The sequence below is a fragment of the Myotis lucifugus genome, unplaced genomic scaffold (assembly GCF_000147115.1).
Source record: "Myotis lucifugus unplaced genomic scaffold, Myoluc2.0 scaffold_264, whole genome shotgun sequence".
In the NCBI taxonomy this organism is placed as follows: Eukaryota; Metazoa; Chordata; class Mammalia; order Chiroptera; family Vespertilionidae; genus Myotis; species Myotis lucifugus.
The window spans coordinates 294,726-304,449 of record NW_005871312.1 but is presented as its reverse complement, the minus strand read 5'-3'; positions in this window follow the sequence as shown (position 1 = coordinate 304,449).

Here is a 9,724-nt window from a genome sequence, read left to right as displayed (position 1 = left end):
CCCAACCCCCTGATCCGCCCTGCTCTGTGAGTGACAGGGGGCAGCATCCCAATCCCCTGATGGGCCCTGCTCTGTGAGTGACAAGGGGGCAGCGCCCCAACCCCCTGATTGGCCCTGCTCTGTGAGTGACAGGGGGCAGCGCCCCAACCCCCTGATTGGCCCTGCTCTGTGTGTGACAGGGGGTGGCACCGCAACCTCCCCATTGACCCTGCCTTGAGTGTGACAGGGGGCGGCACCCCAACTCCTCAATGTGCCCTGCTCTGAGCCTGACCAGGGGCTGCACCTAGGGATTGGGCGTGCCCTCTGCCACCCGGGAACAGGCCTAAGCCAGCAGGTCGTTATCTCCCAAGGGGTCCCAGACTGCGAGAGGGCACTGGCCGGGCTGGGGGACCCCCTTTCCCCCCGAGTGCACAAATTTTTGTGCACCGGGCCTCTAGTATATATATAAAAGGCTAAGTGACCAACCCTACATCCGTCTGACTGGCTGGTACATATGACGCACATTGGCCATTTAAAAATAAACGTTGACTCATGTATGTGTGATACATATAAAGCTCTCACTGGCTCCAATCTAGACAGAGTAGGAATATTCCTACTTAGCCCATTTTCAGACATGGTCAGTTATATGTTGCTTTCTCTCTAGTTAGAAGAGCATGTGACATTAAATTTAAAGTTGTAAATACCTTATCCCAAGGGAAATTAGTCAAGCACTCTGAAAGTGTTTTTACTTTTAATGTGGTATACAGGGAGATATTAGAATAAGTTTAATCAATTTATTAGTCATTGTTTTTATCAAGTTTTTATTGTTTAAAGTATCATAAATAGTAATACATATGTCTCCTTTTTCTTTTTTCCATTTGACCTTCAATATCAATGTTGTTTTATATCATGTTTTTGTTGTTTTTATATCATGTCTTTGCTGTTGCTATATCATGTTGTTATTGTTTATTTATTAATCAATTTATATATTATTTTAATATTACTAATTTTCTTTCATCTCTGACACCTCTATTATAGAGAAAGGGCGAATAGCAATATTAAAATATTTCTTTTAATTAATTTCCTTTCAATGTGCATGAATCCGTGCACCAGGCCACTAATTTATATATAATCATCTAAAAATTTTGTCATTTTAATTAGTAAACTAATAATTTTATATGAAATAAAAACACTTGTTTTCATAAGAAATTATATTAATTAATGTACTAGGAAAATCATACAGAGTAAATAATCCTTAAATAGTTCCATTTACAATTTTAACAATGGACAGGTTCAAAAATATATGAAGAATTTTAATATATATTGTTAGTACTATAGGTATTTGATTGAGCAATTTCATATTGAAATAAGACAAATACTCAATTTTTAAAAATATCATGGGGTGATTTATTAACTCTAATTAATTTATATACAGAAACTTTATACAATTTTTCAGATGTGCTTTAAATTTAGTTAAATTATCTGATATATTTCAGCTTAAAACTGAAATTTCAGTTAAACTACACCTATTCAACTCGAATACAAATATTCTCCTTCATAAAACTACTGTTCCAAGTTCTCTTCAAAATCACAATCATTTTAATACTAATCATATCATTCTTAATTTTAAAATAAAATTACAAATAAGAATGAATTTGAATTGCTTTATTTTATCCATTTTAATTATAGATTATTACAAGGTTAAAAGATAGGTAATTCATAAGGGAATAATCTAAATTTAGTATCCTAAGAGAATTTGATTATCGAGAAAACAATATGTGACCATAAAGTCTTAGGTGGGCCAAGAATGTGGGTTAATCAGAGTTTTGACAATAATTATCAGAACTTGATCTAGTATATCACCAGTATTCTCTATTCTGATTTAAATAACTGAGTAATTTTTATAGTTATTACTACAGAAGCCATTACTTCATAGACTATCAAATGAGTTCGTTTCACTATTTGGTTCTTTTAAGTTCAGGTTCTAATTGTACACTGTTCTTTCCTCTGATTTAAATCAAAGGAAATCTATCCATCTAACTATTTTTTAACTTATTACAATCTCTATATTTTTATTGATTTAAAATATTTAATATTTTCTCAGTGGTTTTCTTTCTCAACTTTAGTTTGGTATAATTTACATAAAATAAAATGCGTCAGTTAAAATGCAGACAATACAGTGGTGAAGGCCTGGGAGAGGGGGTCAATGGGAAAAAAACAAAGGGGTCATCTATAATACTTTTAACAATAAAGATAAAATTTTTGAAATAAAAAAATAAAATGTATAATATGATGAGCTTAAAAATGTATATACGTGTAGAACCACAACCATTACACAAATATATAAAACATTTGCATCATGCCACTCTGCTAGAACCAGGCAACAACTGATATGCTTTCTGTTATCAATCATTCTTTAATTTTGTTTATATTTTAATATAAATCATGTCATATAATATGTGCTCTTTTGAAACTGCTTTTTCTGCTAGCATAACATTCTTGTGGCATGTGCCATTACTCTATTTTTCTTAATCACTATATAGTGTTCCATTATATAGATATAACATAAATGTAATCATCTATTTACCTGCTCATGGTTTTTACAGTTTCAGGCTATTATACATAAAGTTGCTATGAGCATTCATGTACAAGTCCTCATGTAGATATATATTTTCCTTTCTTTTCAGTAAATTCATAGGAATAAATTGTTGGGTTACATAGTACTTGCTATTTTGTTGCATAGTAAATCTCTCTCATACATTATGACTGAATGGTTACAATTTGTAATTTGGACTAATGGTTTAGCTTCTTAGATGCAGAGCCCAACATCTGTTAACATTGCTGTGCTGCAGTATATGCACTGACATTTAAGTGAATGATTCCAAAAGTGACTTTTGCTGGCTGGTTGCTTTTGCAAACGAAAACATAAAACCTTCATAAAGAAATAGTAAAGCCTCCTATAAAATGTAGAGGTTCATGAAGAAATATTTTACTTATTCCTATATTTTTCTGTAGCTATGGGAGCAAACCATAAAATATCTCAAGAATTTTCATGGTATACAAGTGAAACATATATAGCAAACATGGTTTGATTAAAAAGTCATTAAATCATTATCTAACTAAATTTAAACCTCTGTCATGAAGTAAATTAGCATAAAGTCTGAATTACAGTGTATCTGAAAAACAAAGCTTACAGGTGTTTCCCTAAAGACAAAAATGACAGGAAAGTCAGTGGCCTGAATACTGCATCCGTGAAGATCAAAGACTTAAAAAGTAGAAAGGGCTCCTGTCCTGAAAAACAGGACAGGGATTGACAAAATCATTCTTCCCCTCAAACACACATTGGGAAGATAAGGAGCTCTCTAGAAAGGATTGGGCTTATTTATTTGGTTTTATATAAAGGGTTCTGAGAATAGAATTTCCAAGAAACACTTAATTCAAATACCTAAAATGCAGTGGCCTACCAGTCACTGAGGTAGTTATTCTTAATTGATTATAATTATTTTGAGATGTGTAGGCAGGACATTTGTATATGAATGGGATCAAATACACTATTAATTGAAATGCCTTTTTTAAAAAATTTATTGTTTAAAGTATTGCAGATGTCCCCCTTCCCACCCCCCATTGACCTCCCCTCCTCTCCATTCCCACCTCCTCCCCAGACCTTCACCCCACTGTTGCCTGTGTTCATGGGATATATATATATATATATATATATATATATATATATATATCCCCATATATGTTCTTTGGTTGATCTCTTCCCTCCACCCCTCCTTCTTTCTGAGACTCATCAATCTGTTCCATGCTTCCATGATTCTGGATCTACTGTGTTTGTCAGCTTATTTTGTTTATTAGATTCAATCCATAAGCGAGATCATGTGATACTTGTCTTTCTCTGACTGGCTTATTTCACTTAGCATAATACTCTCTAGGTCCCTCCATGCTGTCTCACAGGGTAAGAGACCCTTCCTTTTTATAGCTGCATAGTATTCCATTGTGTAAATGTACCACAGCTTTTTTATCCACTCATCTACTGATGGACACTTGGGCTGTTTTCAAATCTTAGCTATTGTAAATAATGCTGCTATGAACATAGGGGTGTATATGCTCTTTCTGATTGGTGTTTCAGGTTTCTAATGATATATTCGTAGAAGCAGGATCACTGGGTCAAATGGCAGTTCCATTTTTAATTTTTTGAGGAAAGTCCACACTGTTTTCCATAGAGGCTGCACCAGTCTGCATTCCCACCAGCAAAGTACTAGGGTTCCCGTTTCTCCACATCCTTGCCAGCATTTGTTGTTTGTTTACTTATTGATGGTAGCTATTCTGGCATGTATGAGGTAGTACCTCATTGTTGTTTTAATTTGTATCTCTCTGATGATTAGTGATGTTGGGTATTTTTCCATATGTCTCTTGGCCATTTCTATGTCCTCTTTGGAGAAGTGTCTTTTTAGGTCTTCTGCCTTTTATGATTGGGTTGTTTGTCTTCTTTTGTTGATTTGTATGAATACTTTATATATTTTGTATATTGACCCTTTATCAGATTTATCATTGGCAAATATGTTCTCCTATACAGTAGGTTCTCTTTTAATTTTGATGCTGATTTATTTTGCTATGGAGTAGCCCCATTTGTTCATTTTTTTCCTTTGTTTCTCTTGCCCTAGGGCAGGCATTGCTACATGAGATATCTGATATTTTACTGCCTATGGTTTCTTCAAGGATTTTTATGGTTTCACAACTTACACTTAAATATTTTATTCATTTTGAGTTTATTGTTGTGTATGGTATAAGTTGGTGGTCTAGTTTTTTTTTTCTTGCATGTCTGTCAAATTTCTCCAACACCATTTGTTGAACAGACTGTCTTGACATCATTATATGCCCTTGCCTCCTTTGTCAAATATGAATTGAATATGATAGCTTGGGTCAATTTCTGGGTTTCTGTTCTGCTCCCTTGATCTATATGCCTGTTCTTGTACCAGTACGAGGCTGTTTTGATTACAATGGCTTTGTAGTATAGCTTGAAATCTGGTATTGTGATTCCTCCAACTTTGTTCTTCTTTCTCAAGACTGCTAGGGCCATTCAGGGTCTTTTTCTGGTTCCATATAAAGTTTTGGAGAGTTCTAGATGTGTGAAGTGTGCTGTTGGTATTTGAATAGGAATTGCATTGAATCTATAAATTGCTTTGGGTATTATGGACATTTTAATGATGTTACTTCTTCCAATTTTTTAACATGGTATATTCTTCCACTCACTTATATATTTTTCTCTTTTTTTCAACATTCTATAGTTTTCCAAGTACAGATCTTTTACCTCCTTGATTAAGTTTATTCTTAAGTATGTTAATTTTTTGTTGCAATAGTAAATGGGATTTTTCTTTTTAGTTTCTCTTTCTGAGACTTCATTATTGGTGTATGAAATTCCAACAATTTCTGGGAGTCAATTTTGTATCCTGCTACATTGCCAAAATCCTTTATTAAAATTAGTAGTTTTTTGGTGGAGTCTTTAGGATTTTCTATGTACAATATCATGTCATTTGTGAAATGCAATTTGTCTTGAGCCCTCAAGCTCTGATGAAAATATCGCCATATATTACTAACAAATAGACCCAGGATTTCGAGTTTAATTGAGTAAATAATAAAGAATTAGACAGTCTTTTCCCGAGATGGTGTGTACGTGTGTGTGCGCACGCATGCGCGCATGGACACACGCTCACATGTGTGAAAGGTCAGTGAACCAAATATAGCATGAAACATAGCTATTAGTGCTTTTACCAAATATTTTCAGATCTCCTCAGGCACTTTTTCAATTGAACTTCTCTGACCCTTGAAGTTATATGCAACCTGACTTCTTGGTATAATAAAACATGAGCATAAATGATGCATGTTATTTCCAGGCAAACATTAGAATGGGAAGTTCATGATTTGCCCCATTGAAAATGGAGTTTGTAGATGGCTGTTATCTCCCATTGAAACCCTGAGAAAAAGAAAATCACCACAGGTCTGCCTGCTACCAGCAAATTTAATAGAAAATTATAGAACTATTATAGAATTATGGAATCCAGAAGCCCTCTGTGGCAGCATTTAAAGATACCTTCCTCGTTTGGAGGGCAGCTTGTGCTAACAGTTTGGTATAACTTCTGATTATAATACCAGAAAACTTCACAATCCTGGCAAACCTTTTGGGGGGAAATGTTAGTACTATATTAGAAAAGGAGTAAAAGCCTAAAACACAGAATGCAGACATTTTGGTGACTCTCCTAAGGACGTTGGATACCCACATCACCTGAACCATCTAGGTTATTCCCTCTTGCTGTAGGTGATCAAATTATATTTTCTTAAAAAGGACTCACCCGAGGCAGATGCCTTTTAAAGTTGGTTGTCTTCTTCCAAATATTTCCCCAACTTCTTTTGTTCTTTGACTCACACAATTCAAAAAGTAAACTAGCAGCATCAGATTCGCCTGAAAATCTATTGAAAATGCCAATTACTGGGGCACATCCTAAACCTAGTAATGGGGAAGGGCCATCGTTCTATATCTTTATAGGTTTTTCAGGTCTTTCTGATGCACAACACAGTTTGAGAACCTCTGTTTTAAACTAATAAATGGACTAGTATTTCCCTGCTTTGGAGGGGAAGGCATTGTACCTTGAAGAATGTTGGGGACCCAGGTAATATGCCCTAGCAGAAAATGAGAGAAGCGCCTGGAAAGGAGTCTTTATGGAGTTGAATTTTAATTAGCATAAAGAATATAAAGCTGGATAATAGTTTTTAATATGGGGACTCTCATGATTTAGAAAGCCTGAAATAAATTGTAATATTCTTCTGGAATAAATCTTATAAATTAAAAAGTATGGCTTATAGTAAACAAGGTGAACATTTTGGGTCTACCTTGAAAAAAGACTGAGGTAAAGTTTAAATATTAATACAGTAAAATGATTTTTAGATAAAACTAGATCATTGATTACCTGACTCTATTCCACAGGAAGAACCTGCCAAGGAAAACCAGAGCTGGACATTAATTAAAGCATCAAATTCAGGTTTTATGCCTTAGTTATTATAATAGAGGAAAGATATTTTATATAGAAATGATCTGAATTTCAAACATAGGTAATATAGTTGAGGATTTATAATCAAGGAAGAGGGTGCATCAATAGATGGAAAATTACTAAGAGGAGACAGCAAAGGTAAGAGTAATTTTGCTAAACCAAAATAGTAGGATTTTTGCTGAAGACAGGCAAAGGTGATCAGCTATCAAGCGTGAGGAAATAGTTAGCAGGAGACTTTGCTAAGATTGGGCTGGCAGGAGTCTTTGCTAAATTCAGGCACCAAGATTGATGTCCAGTGGAGAAGAGGGCTCAGAGCAATCTGACTAAAGTTAGGTCAGGGAGTTTGTCAGTCCATAGCATCTTTGCCCCCACTCACCTGCTCCACCATCCTGCCGTGGCCAACTCCCGCCATGTTCCGCACATACCCTCTGGTGGTCAGCGCACATCATAGCGACCAGTTATTCAGTTGTTCTGTTGTTCTGGTTGTTCTGCCATTCAGTCTATTTGCATATTAGCCTTTTTATTATATAGGATTATTATTATTTTCAATTACAATTAAACATTCGATATTATCATAGTTTCAGATGTACAGGATAGTGGTTAGACATCTATATAACTTATGAAGTGATCCCTCCAATAAGTCTAGTACCCACCTAGCACTATACATACTTATTAGAATATTATTGAATATTTTCCCTATGTTGTCCTCTACATCCCCATGAGTGCTGTGTAACTACCAACTTGTACTTCTTAATCTCTTCCCCCTTTTTTTTACCCATTCCCCCAAATCCCACCCATATGCCAACCATTAGTCCATTCTCTATGAATCTGTTTCTATTTTGTTTCCTTGTTTATTATATCCCATATATAATCGTATTGTACTTGTCTTTCTCTGTCTGACATATTTCACTTAGTATATACCCTCTAGGTCCATCCATGTTGTCAAAAATAGTAATATTTCATTATTTTTATGACTGAGAAATTTTCCATTGTATATATGTACCACATCTTCTTTAGCCAGTCGCCTATTCATGGACACTTAGATTGTTTTCATATCTTGGCTATTGTTATTAATGCTGCAATAAACAGGGATGCATGTAATTTTTTTGAGTTATTGTTTTGGATTTCTTTGGATAAATATCCAGATGTAGAATTGTTGGATCATATGGTTACTGTTCTCCACAGCAGCTGCACCAACTTGCAATCCCACCATCTTTGTCAATACTTGTTGTTTGTTGATTTATTGATGATAGCCATCCTGACAGGTGTTAAACACATATCTTATGTGTTTTTAATTTACATTTCTCTCTCTTGGTAGTTCTTAACCACTGACTTTTACTGTGATATTATTAATTCACAAAATATGACCTCTTTAATCTTCATTGGACATGAACATCAGAAGCAGTTACCATGTGCTTGAATAGTCAGTAGTACACACAGTTTTTCAAGGTCTGTATTATCTCCTGCTTTCTGTCATAAAGTAGTGTGAATAAATTTTATTGTCTGAAATTCTGAAGAACTCACCCTAGGTCATTGTGTTGAGCAGACTAAAAAAACAGAGAGTTTTGTGTATCCTCCAGCTGGATACCATGATTAGACATATGGACATTGGAGAGTGAGAAAAACAAATATTCAGGTGTTCATTACATGGGTGCAATTTATGAGTCAGTTGGAATGTCTTATATGAAATATCCTCTGTAACATAAAGAAAAAGGTACTGCATTTGACCTATTACTACTGAAAGAGGTAGAGCGCTTGGTAAGCCTTCTTCAGCTTGCTCAGGCCTGTGCAGACCAACCAGGAATTACCAGAGTTAATGTTCCCAGAAGCAGCTCTCAACAAATGACAGACATTAATTTGGTTGATAAACATCCTAGTTTCCTTGTCTTGGAGAATAACTCAAAGTGTAGTCGGCTCTATTTCCCCATATTTGTGAAGTTGAGCTTTATTTTCTTATACTGGCCATTTGCTTGATTGTGTATTCTTTTGGGACTTTCCTCTCCTCCCCATCACACTTCCTCAGCCTCCATCAGTGTTGCCTGGGTTTACATCCAAAATAAATTGCTTATACTCTGATCTTTGTCCCAGTCTCCCAGTGTCTGGTTCTGTGAAATCCTATTTACACATCTTTAAGTAGTGGATTTTGCCCCTGTTTATAGGAAAGGTAGCTATCTAGTGACACTAGAATTTTTAGCCTTTGTCTTTAGTAAAATTTATAAGGCAACATTAATAAATTTTCAGTAATTAATCGCTGATCTCCATTCTCCACCCCCACCCAAATGCTACAAACAATTGAGATCTCCTTGCCTCCTTTCATATTGTATCTCTCTTAGTTTCTATATTATTCCCTTTTGTACTTACACCCATCCTCTGCATGATGATAAACTTTCAAAAGACAAGTATGATTTTATATCTGTCTTTATATTTCTGTACTTCTTAGCACAAGGTCTTGCACATTCTGAAATTCTGTAGGTTGGTTAAATTAAAATAATTTACCTTGGTTATGTTAAAACAAATTATATTGATTTTAATATTAGTGTCCCAACAATGCTAACATAATATATTTAATATACTTTCCCCCAAAATATATCTCTTAATTTTATGAACATGGGGGTGGAAGTCAAGCAATGACCCTATTCTTTTCTCCATCTTCAATGCCTAGAAAAATGATCTTGCTTTAGACAAAAGCAGGGAAA